Source organism: Zingiber officinale, chromosome 8A (genome assembly GCF_018446385.1).
Source record: "Zingiber officinale cultivar Zhangliang chromosome 8A, Zo_v1.1, whole genome shotgun sequence".
Taxonomy (NCBI): domain Eukaryota; kingdom Viridiplantae; phylum Streptophyta; class Magnoliopsida; order Zingiberales; family Zingiberaceae; genus Zingiber; species Zingiber officinale.
In genome coordinates, this window is record NC_056000.1 from 38,284,762 (window position 1) to 38,298,116 (window position 13,355).

Genomic DNA, 13,355 nt, shown 5'->3' on the forward strand with positions numbered 1-13,355 from the left:
TAAGAAGGTCAGCCGAGAAGGACAAACTTCTTGCAAGAGGGAAATGAGTAGAAACACACATTTAAAGATTTAGACATGTATGTATGGATTTTTTTACTGTAAAATAGGGTAGTGAAGGTAAATAAAAAGTACACCATTTGTCTGTGAAGGGTGGCAGCAAAAAGTGGTATTATGGTTAATTTTGGTTGTGTGGGGAATAATATTCAATAACACCTGAATTATGATGTAATAGAAGACTTAATCGATTTAATTCATGTTAGTTTTTGACGTTGATAGTTAAGTTTGGCTAGAGTTTAGTCAGTGGTGGTCTTAGTTTACAAGAAGTATCTGCTTCAAAAGTGGCTTGATATCTATGAGATCATGCCCAACGTGGGCCTGATATCATAGATATCAGGCCTAACGTGGGCCTGATACATATGATATCAGGCCCACGTAGAGCCTGATATCGATAATGTGTTATGTGGTTAAAACTTTGCTTTTACATCAGACCGTTCCTAGTTTGAGCAAAATTACAATTTAACTACCAAAAATGATTATGTAGTTGCAAATTTACTAAAATAGTTTTTGAATTTATTTATCAGGGATGATCATATAACTGACGAAATTCTATATGAGATATAGAATACTCTTGATGTAACTTCTAGCATTGGACATGCAGATAATGTAGGAGAAGTATCCAGAACAAATATTCCATCATCTTCACAGTATAATTGTGTGCATAACACAAATAGAAATACGAGCAGTAATTTCACATTTGATCTAAATGAAGAAGCTAATATTCAAGAAGATGAGGTTCTGAACCCGTGTGCAACACTTGTTGATTACTATGAGCCTAGTTGGAGTGAGGAGGAAGGGTATTATAACCGAAATGGAGAGGAAATGCAATGCAATACAAATGTACAAGAATTCTTTGCTGATGATATGCAGATTGAACAATATGAAATATCTCAAGAGCAGTATAGTGACTTAGAGGAGGAGTTCCCAATAGCTGATGATCCATATATTCTAAATTCTCGATTGCTCCAAAGGCCAATTGAAGAGGCAACACATCAGCATGAATTTTTTGTAGGACAGATATTTCAGTCTCGACAAGAGTTCAAGAATCAACTTGTGAAGCATGTCATGGTTAAACATATGAGATATAACCCAGTTGACACTCGAAAAAATAAAGTAAAAGCTGTCTACTTCAATCAACCGTGTAAGTGGAGAGTAGTTGCCAAGGGGGATGTCGAGTTCATTGTTACGAAATATATAAAGGAACACCAATGTGGCACCATTAGGGAAAGTGCTGATCATCAAGCATGCTCTTCATCCTTTGTAGCTTCTTTTGTTGAAGAGCAATTTCTTGCTAATGAACAATACAAGCCAAGTATGATTATAGCAGATATAAAAGCTAGGTTCGGAGTGACCATATCCTACAGAAAAGCTTACATAGCTCGAGAGAAAGCGATGAAGAAAGTTGTTGGAGATTATGATCAAGCATATAGAGATCTTCCACTATATCTACGTGAGTTAAGAGTAAGGGATCCTGAAACCTATGTTGCACTACACAGGAATGGGGATAATCAGTTCCAACGATGTTTTTGGGGTTTTGGAGCTTGTAGGAGAGTATTTAGGTCTTATCTGCGTAAATTAATTGGAATTGATGCCACACACCTTAGAGGCAAATATCCGGGTGTGTTGTTGATGGCTACATCAATAGATGCTAATGACAATGTCCTCCCAGTAGCCTTTGGAATCGCTGAAGTTGAATGTGGGTCTGCATGGGAGTGGTTTCTGGATCATACGAAAAGATTCTTTAATGTTGATCCAGAGTTAATGAGTATAGTATCAGATAGACATCGTGGCATTATAGCAGCAGTTAGGAAAGTATACCCTACTGCCCATCATGCTTTTTGTTGCCACCACATGTCTTGCAATATGGTAACAGATACTGGCAGTAGGTCAGGTTTAGGGTTATTTTGGGCAGCTGCTCGAGCAAACACAACACTACAATATGATCTCATAATGCAGTCCATGCTTGAAAAACATCCAGATGCTCATAAGTGGATTCAGAACATTGACCCTAAAAGATGGGCTAATGCACACTTTAGTGGGAGAAGGTACACAATGCTAACCACCAATTGTGTAGAGAGTTTAAATGCTTTGTTCAAGGAGACGCGTGAACTTCTGATAAACAGATTAATTGATAATACCAGAAGAAAGGTAGCTCAATGGTTCTGTAACCGTAAGGAGGAAGCGTCGAAATGGTATGTAGCGTTGACACCTCATGCTACCAAAGAAATGCAATCAAGGAGAGAGAAAGCTAGACGATATAAAGTCCACCCCTACTCTCACTCCGAAATGGAAGTAGAGACATGGGGTGCTTCATACATTGTTGATTTGGAGAAGAAATATTGTAACTGTGGGGAGTTTCAAATTTCAGGATTGCCTTGCTCACATGCAAATGCCGTCATAATTCACCGGAACATGGATACACTCCCATATTGTGAGCATTACTTTCATTCACATAATTGGAAAACGACATACATGGATCGTATTTACCCCTGTCGAAGCAAAGAATTTTGGCCTAGGGGTGTCAACAACATTATAGTGCTATGTCCACGTAGCCTTGTGCAGCCTGGTAGGCGAAAGAAGGCAAGGATCGAGTCAAAACATAATGGGAAGGTAAAAATCAAATGCAGCAGGTGCAAACAACTGGGTCATAATCGGAGGACTTGTAGAATGCCGCCAGCCCCTGGATCTTGACTGAATTGTAAATTCGAGGAGTTGAGGCATATGTTTTGTATGAAGTACATAAATAGGTTTGTAAGACAAACAATTGTTAAAAGTGATGTTTCTGTTATATACGTTTATGGAGTATTTAGTTTGTGTTACAGTTTTATGGTAGGTATGAGAAGTGTAAACCATCACCTGCAAGGCAGAAATAATACTTCACATCATATCTCCATTGTGTCAAATAAAAATACGATACATTTCAATTCAACAGGAAGGGGTTCGTAATTTCAAAGTCACATTAATATGTAGTGAAATATAGATGTGTTAAAACATGCACAAAGGGAGTGTAGTAATCGATTCCATAGGGTAGAAAAGAAAAGGTGTGGATGAGAGGAGGAGCCATACTTCGTAATCCATGGTGTATAAATTATGTTTGACAACATAAATACCATCCCCACCATGACCTTCACGGGGACTTGATTTCATGAAAATCCAAGTAGGGGGCCATCAGTGGGTTTGGTCAAAACCCACCGATGGACCTGACACATCGGATTGGATCCATATCAGCGCTAGTGGTATTCAGTTGCAAGGACTCCGAATCTGGTGGCAAATAAATGTTTAAATATTTATAGGTGTTGGAAAAATTTAAAATACAATTAGCCTCCGTTGGGCCGATATGCTTGGATATCAGGCCTGGGCCCGATATCCAAGCATATCAGCCCAAAGTCGCTGGCACTTATAAATGGCAGCACGGAGCCATACTCGTAATCCATGGTTTATAAATTATGTTTGACACCATAAATACCATCTCCCCACCAAGACCTTCACAGGGACTTGATTTCATGAAAATCCAAGTAGGGAGGGTCATCAGTGGGTTTTGGTCAAAATCACTGATGGACCTGACACATCGGATTGGACCCATATCGCGCTAGTGGTATTCGGGTTGCAAGGACTCGGAATCCGGTGGCAAATAAATGTTTAAATATTTATAGGTGTTGGGAAAAATTTAAAATACAATCGGCCTCCGTTGGGCCTGATATGCTTGGATATCAGGCTGGCCTGATATCCAAGCATATCAGCCCAAAGTCGCCTTGCCACTTATAAATGGCAACTGGCACGGAGCCATACCGTAATCCATGGTTTATAAATTATGTTTGACACCATAAATACCATCTCCCCACCAAGACCTTCAGGGGACTTGATTTCATGAAAATCCAGGTAGGGGATCAGTGGGTTTTGGTCAAACCCACCGATGGACCTAGACACATCGGAATGGACCCATTTCAGCTTTAGTGGTATTCGGTGTTGCAAGGACTCAGAATCCGGTGGCAAATAAATGTTTAAATATTTATAGGTGGGAAAATTTAAAATACAATCAGACCTCCGTTGGGCACGATATGCTTGGATATCGGGCCCACGTTGGGCCTGGGCCCAACGTGGGCCCGATATCCAAGCATATCACCAAAGTCGCCTTGGCACTTATAAATGACAGAGCCATACTTCGTAATCCATGGTTTATAAATTATGTTTGACACCATAAATACCATCTCCCACCAAGACCTTCACAGGACTTGATTTCATGAAAATCCAAGTAGGAGAGCCATCGGTGGGTTTGGTCAAAACCCACCGATGGACCTAGACACATCGGATTGGACCCCTAGTGGTATTCTGGAGTTGCAAGGACTCAGAATCTGGTGGCAAATAAATGTTTAAATATTTATAGGTGCTGGGAAAAATTTAAAATACAATCAGCCTCCGTTGGACCTGATATGCTTGGATATCAGACCCAACGTGGGCCTGATATCCAAGCATATCAGGCCCAAAGTCGCCTTGGCACTTATAAATGGCAACTGGCACGGAGCCATACTTCGTAATCCATGGTTTATAAATTATGTTTGACACCATAAATACCATCTCCCCACCAAGACCTTCACAGGGGACTTGATTTCATGAAAATCCAAGTAGGGGAGGGCCATCAGTGGGTTTTGGTCAAAACCCACTGATGGACCTAGACACATCGAAATGGACTCATTTCAGCTCTAGTGGTATTCTGGAGTTGCAAGGACTCAAAATCTGGTGGCAAATAAATGTTTAAATATTTATAGGTGCTGGGAAAAATTTAAAATACAATCAGCCTCCGTTGGGCCTGATATGTTTGGATATCAGGCCCAAAGTGGCCTTGACACTTATAAATGGCAACTGGCACAGAGCCATACTTCGAAATCCATGGTGTATAAATTATGTTTGACACCATAAATACCATCTCCCCACCAAGACCTTCACAGGGGACTTGATTTCATGAAAATTCAAGTAGGAGAGGGCCATCAGTGGGTTTTGGTCAAAACCCACTGATGGACCTAGACACATCGGATTGGACCCATTTCAGCGCTAGTGGTATTCTAGAGTTGCAAGGACTTAGAATCTGGTGGCAAATAAATGTTTAAATATTTATAGGTGTTGGGAAAAATTTAAAATACAATCAGCCTCCGTTGAGCCTGATATGCTTGGATATCAGGCCCAACGTGGGCCTGATAATATAAAAAGTATTATTTCAAATTAATAATAAATAATCTTACACATAAATCGAGGCGATTAGATAAAATAAATTAATGAGATATCAGGCCCAAGTTTCAATCTGCAAAAGCGCACACTCTCCTGCTTCGGTCTTCATCTTCTTCTCGAAGCCATTCAACGCAGCTCCGGGCCAAAACCCACTCTTCCTTCACCGGCGTTCAAGAATCATTTCCGTACGGAGGTCGGTTGCTCATTTAGGTAAGCTTTCTATAACCGGTTAACCTAGGGTTTGTGTGGGTGTGTTAGATTAAGAGCGTAGAGTTTTTCTGTGTTTGGTTATACAGTACGTAGGTTCGCAATGGCAACAAAAGAAGTCTCCACAAGTCTGTGTGCTGATCGACCAACTTATCAAAGTTACGTCAACAGAGGAAGAACTAAAAGAATGAACTGGAAAAGTACCATTTGCCACTTCAGAAAGTTTATCTCTTCTGTTAACCCGACTTCAGAACAAGAACAGATGATTCGAGGCACACATTTTTCCTGGATCCTCGACCTCCCTGATAGTTCTTTTGTAAGAGCTCAGGTACAAAATATGTTTGATAACTGGGATCATGAGGAAAAAAACTTTATCTTCCATGGGAAGAAGCTCAATTTTACAAAGGTAGATGTGGGACTGATTCTTGGCCTACCCGACAATGGAGATATAGTTCGTCTCGATTTAAATGAGGCTTCAAGCGCACTGTACATGGAGTTTTTCCGAGAATCGGATTGTTCTGCCAAACATTTAGAGAAACTGATTAGAAAGTATAGATCAAACGACAAGCTGTACTGTCATCTTTTTATCCTGTATTTTTTTACAACAGTTCTGTTCTGTGGGAGTAGCAGTGTTCTCAGAATACATGTGCTCTCCCTAATTGACTGTGTAGATGATTTTGAGAACTTAGCTAGGTTTAACTGGTGCAATGCAGTATACAGTTTCATGGCTCAACAATTAGACTCCATTGGATTGGAGCTTACATTAAGACCAAAACCACAGGTTGCTGATGCAACGCCCAAGGCCCCCTTGCTAAAGGGATTTCCAAATATTTTAGCTGTAAGTCTGATTACATATATAGCAAGATATGTGTAAAGATTATGAATTACTTTTATAATCATATTGTAGGTATGGGTGTGTGAGCACATCAGCATTATTGATCCAGACCATCCAGAAAAATTGCCAAGAATACTACGATGGAGGTGGCCTAACTATCATGTTGACACAGTAAAAAAAATGATAGACCGTGTAACTGCAGATAAAATTTTAGTAGAGTTAATTCCGACAGAATCAGAGTTTAATTTACTACCAAACCGGCCTCAGCCATCTGAGTATCTTGAGTTGGTTGGCCAAGGATCTTTACATCAAGCCGAAGAAGGCCAACTCCAGTGTGACGATACCGTAGATTGTAGTTTGTGCAAGGAAAAGGATAACAAAATTGAGAGTTTAAAGCAAGAATTATATAAAGCCTCTCAAAGTTTGGAGGAAGCTAATAAAAACCTGGCAATGGTGATAGAAGAAAAGGATAGTCTAGTAGCAGCAAAGGATATTGTGATTGCTGATATGGAAGCTATGCTTAAAGAAAAGGATCAACAAATAAGTGAACTGCGTAAAGAACGGGATACGAGTGGCAACAAGGCTGACACTATAAATTCTGACGTGGATAACAGAATTTTAACTGTAAAAGACAAAATCATAGCCGATGCCGAAAATAAGATTAAAGAGCTCTAACAAGTCATACAGAGCATATCAGGGGAGCCAAGAGCATCAGAAGGCATAGACCCAGCATCAGAAGGCATAGACCCTAATCTGCTTATAATTCCAACTAATTTTCGGGTAGGCCCCAAAAGAAAGAGAACCCAGAGAAGGTTGATATCCCAATGCACCAAAAAAAAAGGCAAACAGGTTGTTCTTAGTGTCGAACCAGATGCTCCTGCACCATCAAAGACAGAAAATACAAGTTCATCACAGATAGAAACACAATGTCATGAAATTAACAAGGTCAAAACCAAAATATTGAAGGTACGGTCGAGAGTAGGTAAGTTGTTATTTTAGAATCCTTAATGACATTGTATTATTTTAATTATCTCAGCAAGCAAAAATATTTTTTAAAAAGAGCAAAGATGATGTGATAGCCGATGCATTGTTGAAGCTCAGTCAGTTAAGGTAACGTAGTTGCCAACCTAAATTCTTAACCCACATGTCAACAAAGGATTATTATTGGAGGTTAATGATAATTTTTTTATTTTCAATTTAGTAAATACCATTGACTGTATACTTGTGTGTAGGGTGACGGTGCAACCAATATGGGCAAATGATAATTTCTCCTTAGATATGCAATCTTTTATGACAATATTTGATTGGACACAATATACCAATGGGGATTGCATAAATGTTTATTGGAATATTCTTGCTAATGAAGCCAAACACTCTAACTCACCATACCACCCATCCATATTTTGTGGGATTGGATTCCCAGTATGTCCCTTATCTCATTGTAAATTGTTTAAATTATATATTGGATGCAGTCACCATAATAGCTCTATTATTTGTATAGGACTAGTTCGGAATGATGCACGTGGATGCATTGAAACAAACTGCAAAGACAGATGACGACAAGGACATTAGATATATTTTTTGTCCTTTACATAACCAAGATGATCATTGGCATCTAAGGGTCATAGACCTGGAGGAACGACAAATAATTCATTATAACTCTCTTGGCACCACAGAAAATTACACTTCTGTTTTTAATCAAACTGTAAGTAACAAATTTCTTATATCCAATAATCATTGTTTATGTATTAATTACTATGGTTTGATATTTGTAGGTGTTGTTTTTTAAGGAGCTGAACTGGTCATACTATCACATATGGTATAAAGGTTTAGAACCATTCTCCGGGAGAGAGTATAAAATGATGCAAGTTATTGGCCCCACACAAAGCAAATCGTAAGTATTAGTGTATGTTCCATAATAATTCTATTTGCCTTTTCTATGATGGATTGTGCATTTGTTTTGTAGGTTGGATTGTGCTTTTTTTATAATGCGCTATGCAGAGAGTTTGATGTTCCGGAGATCTACAGACTTTGTACAAGCTGATATGAGAGCTTATAGATTTAGACTTGGACACAAAATCATGTCTGACAAAAATTTTAAACTATAGAAATAGAGAACAATTGTAATAATTTATTGTAGTAATGATTTACTGTTTGTGTAACTAAAATTTATGGTGAATAAAATTATTGTAAATTAAATTTATAAGAAAGGATACCATACCAAGGCCACTTTGGGCCTGATATCCAAGCATATCAGGCCCAACGGAGGCTGATTGCATTTTAAATTTTTCCCAACACCTATAAATATTTAAACATTTATTTGCCACCAGATTCTGAGTCCTTGCAACTCCAGAATACCACTAGCGCTGAAATGGGTCCAATCCGATGTGTCTAGGTCCATCAGTGGGTTTTGACCAAAACCCACTGATGGCCCTCCCCTACTTGGATTTTCATGAAATCAAGTCCCCTGTGAAGGTCATGGTGGGGAGATGGTATTTATGCTGTCAAACATAATTTATACACCATGGATTACGAAGTATGGCTCCGTGCCAGTTGGCACGGAACAGTGCACACCTTTTCTTTTCTACCCTATGGAAGATGACTATTAAAATTGATGTTATTTTATTATTTTGATCAGACCCCTGTAAGAATGCTTGGAGTTTATATTAGGGGGAGATAGAATACTGCTTTATTAAATGATATTCATATCAGGCCCACGTTGGGCCCTCCCCTACTTGGATTTTCATGAAATCAAGTCCCCTGTGAAGGTCTTGGTGGGGAGATGGTATTTATGGTGTCAAACATAATTTATAAACCATGGATTACGAAGTATGGCTCCGTGCCAGTTGCCATTTATAAGTGCCAAGGCGACTTTGGGCCTGATATGCTTGGATATCAGGCCCACGTTGGGCCTGATATCACGTTGGGCCTGATATCCAAGCATATCAGGCCCAACGGAGGCTGATTGTATTTTAAATTTTTCCCAGCACCTATAAATATTTAAATTATTATTTGCCACCAGATTCTGAGTCCTTGCAACTCCAGAATACCACTAGAGCTGAAATGGGTCCATTCCGATGTGTCTAGGTCCATCAGTGGGTTTTGACCAAAACCCACTGATGGCCCTCCCCTACTTGGATTTTCATGAAATCAAGTCCCCTGTGAAGGTCTTGGTGGGGAGATGGTATTTATGGTGTCAAACATAATTTATAAACCATGGATTACGAAGTATGGCTCCGTGCCAGTTGCCATTTATAAGTGCCAAGGCGACTTTGGGCCTGATATGCTTGGATATCAGGCCCACGTTGGGCCTGATATCCAAGCATATCAGGCCCAACGGAGGCTGATTGTATTTTAAATTTTTCCCAGCACCTATAAATATTTAAACATTTATTTGCCACCAGATTCTGAGTCCTTGCAACTCCAGAATACCACTAGCGCTGAAATGGATCCAATCCGATGTGTCTAGGTCCATCAGTGGGTTTTGAGCAAAATCCACTGATGGCCCTCCCCTACTTGGATTTTCATGAAATCAAGTCCCTGTGAAGGTCATGGTGGGGAGATGGTATTTATGCTGTCAAATATAATTTATACACCATGGATTACGAAGTATGGCTCCGTGCCAGTTACCATTTATAAGTGCCAAGGCGACTTTGGGCCTGATATGCTTGGATATCAGGCTCACGTTGGGCCTGATATCCAAGCGTATCAGGCCCACGTTGGGCCTGATATCCATGCATATCAGGCCCAACGGAGGCTGATTGTATTTTAAATTTTTTCCAGCACCTATAAATATTTAAACATTTATTTGCCACCAGATTCTGAGTCCTTGCAACTCCAGAATACCACTAGCGCTGAAATGGATTCAATCCGATGTGTCTAGGTCCATCAGTGGGTTTTGAGCAAAACCCACTGATGGCCCTCCCCTACTTGGATTTTCATGAAATCAAGTCCCTGTGAAGGTCATGGTGGGGAGATGGTATTTATGCTGTCAAACATAATTTATACACCATGGATTACGAAGTATGGCTCCGTGCCAGTTGCCATTTATAAGTGTCAAGGCGACTTTGGGCCTGATATGCTTGGATATCAGGCCCACGTTGGGCCTGATATGCAAGCATATCAGGCCCAACGGAGGCTGATTGCATTTTAAATTTTTCCCAGCACCTATAAATATTTAAATTATTATTTGCCACCAGATTCTGAGTCCTTGCAACTCCAGAATACCACTAGAGCTGAAATGGGTCCAATCCGATGTGTCTAGGTCCATCTGTGGTTTTCACCAAAACCCACTGATGCCCCTCCCCTACTTGGTTCTACCTGAAATCATGTTCCCTGTGAAGTTCTAACTGGGAAGATGGTATATTTGGTGTCAAAACGTATTTATACCCCATTTCTAATAAGGTATTGCTCCGTGGCAGTTGGCACGGAACCTAGTGACGTGCTCTGAAAACCTCCGTTGGTCCGAGCCTATTTGATTTTTTAAACAATCTCAACTGTTACCATGATTTCAGTTTTGAGAAGATAGAAATGGTGCGCATTACAACTTATATACATTGTCTCTTTCCACTGATAAGCACCAGCATTGCATTTTGTATTTTGTGATTTATATTTCTGACTAATCACTATGCAATATTATTAATATTCCAGTGACCGTTTCTAATTTTCTCATACACTACATACCACCGTATTATACAACAAAGACTACATACAAAGATATTAAAAGTCCTACACTACGTAATAATTGCATTTACAATCTATACAAGTTTTTGCCTTACAAGACTGGATATTTAATCCAATGTTTGAAAATATTTATCCCTCAAAATTGCTACCATTACATCAATTCTAATCTTTTTCATGTCTCCTTGTTTGAAGTCCATCTTCATATCATATAGGAGACATCGAATGTATTGCATCACAAAGAAGCCACAGTCAACGCTGTAAAGAACAACAGCATTTTAATTGTCAATAATTTTTTATCAATTATTTATATTCACACCTTGTGCTCGATTTACCTTGTTTGTTGTTGTGGACATTCAATTGTGCGAGAGACCCATCTATCAAACGGATAATGCCTTTCCAAGTTTGGATGAATAGCAGCAACGTGCTCACGACTATATAATTTAAAATCTGATACCTGAACATTGAAGAGGAAATTTTCATTTTCCATCAACTAGCATTTATATTAAAATACAAACAATATCATTATTATTAGATGCTTACCGCTGCTTCAAATTCATATTTGTATTTACTTCCACTTGCAAGAGAATTGTACTGATTGAACGTCATTGATTTGGTGTCGACCACCAGCAAGTGGAAGTGTGCATTATCACTGCACAAAGGTATAAATATATACCTTACCTCTTCATCTCGTCTATCCGTCTTTATCATGTGTTCGAAGGCAAACTTACTTGACGATTTCATTAATGACTACAAATATGCAAAGTCATACATACATAACCAACTAATAAAAAGAATTCTATTTTTAACTATAATCAAATCAATTCCTTACTGTGAAGAATGTTGAACAATATATTGACTTGTTGTATGTGCTTCCAGACGGGAATGCCCCCCTAAATAAAATTTTACAATACGTGTCGATTACATCCCCTCTTGTCAACATTTCTCCATTCACACCAGATAAAAGGGAATACAAATTTAAACAAAAGGGTGGTTCCTCCCAAACTATATCATTTGTAAACCTACAAAGTAAACAAATCACAGATTATTTTTACAAATTCCTTTTTGATAACCTTAGCCCAAATATGTAATCAGATATGCATATATTATACTTTACTATTCAACTATTTAATTTACGTACTTTATTTCCTCCAAGGCTTTTAACAAGTGCGCCACCTCTTTGTCTTGTTTTTTTTTCTTGGAAGACTTAAATTGCTTCTTCACATACTATGCATACAAACAAAAAAGGCAATTAGATAATCCATTATATCTAACAAATTGCAAAGAAATTTGCATATATCGTCTTACAGCAATTGCTTGTTTCCTCATTTTGTCATATTTGGCAAACATTTCTACATCCTTGTCTGCCTCTTCATCAGATTTATCTTCCATCATTTGTACAATATTAATTTCTTCTTCCATTTCATCCAAACCTATTTTTCCTTTCCCCTTGCCCACAACAACATATTCTTTGACAAATTTTTTTCCTTCTCCTATACTTGTAACTTTTTCCGCAGGCTCACTTATATGTATATTTCTACGCTGCCTCTTAGGTAAAGTTTTGAGCCACAATGGACTATCAATTGGAGTATCCCTGTAATCATAGCGACTTCTGTCACGTCCTCTCCTACTTCTTGTTGTAACACCTACAGGTTCAATTTGAGGATCGTCTACAAGCTCGCTATATTGAGATTCCATGCCTTTTTTTTCAACTATTTTAAGTAACTCTTTCACCCTCTCCTTCAATTGCATGTTCTCCATTGTTAGCTCTTTATTTATATTTGCTTGCATAATGCAATTACAACAATCCTTATTAATCTGCCTTCCTCCTACACTCACTTCAATTTGTGATGCCTCCATTGCATGTGGACTGCCCTCAACGCCAGCAAGGTTCTCAACCAATGATCTTTCATCTTGGTTAGGGATTAGGTTAATCACAACCTGTAAGAATATTAAACCACATGTTAAAACCATACTTTTTTACCAAACTATAATCAAAGTATTCTAAATTTACCTCTTCAGATGAAACTTGGTTAATCATTTCTCTCACCTTACTAATATGTGAAGGAATATTCCTCCACTTATTTATTCTGGCTCCTTTTATTTTGTATGGTTTTTGGATTGGAACATGCTCCAAAAACCATACCTGATTCACCATGACAAGGGTTAACTATTTTATAATTGTTCGCAAAATATTAAAAATTTTCACACAAATTAAACACTTACTGCCAAAAGACCAGCAAATCCCTTTAGGTAAGGGAGGTTGGTGTTAGCATGTTTTGTCTCAGTTGATGAAAATATGTCCCCAATCTTAGGTAATTGTGGAGCCATAAATTCATGGATTGATTCAACC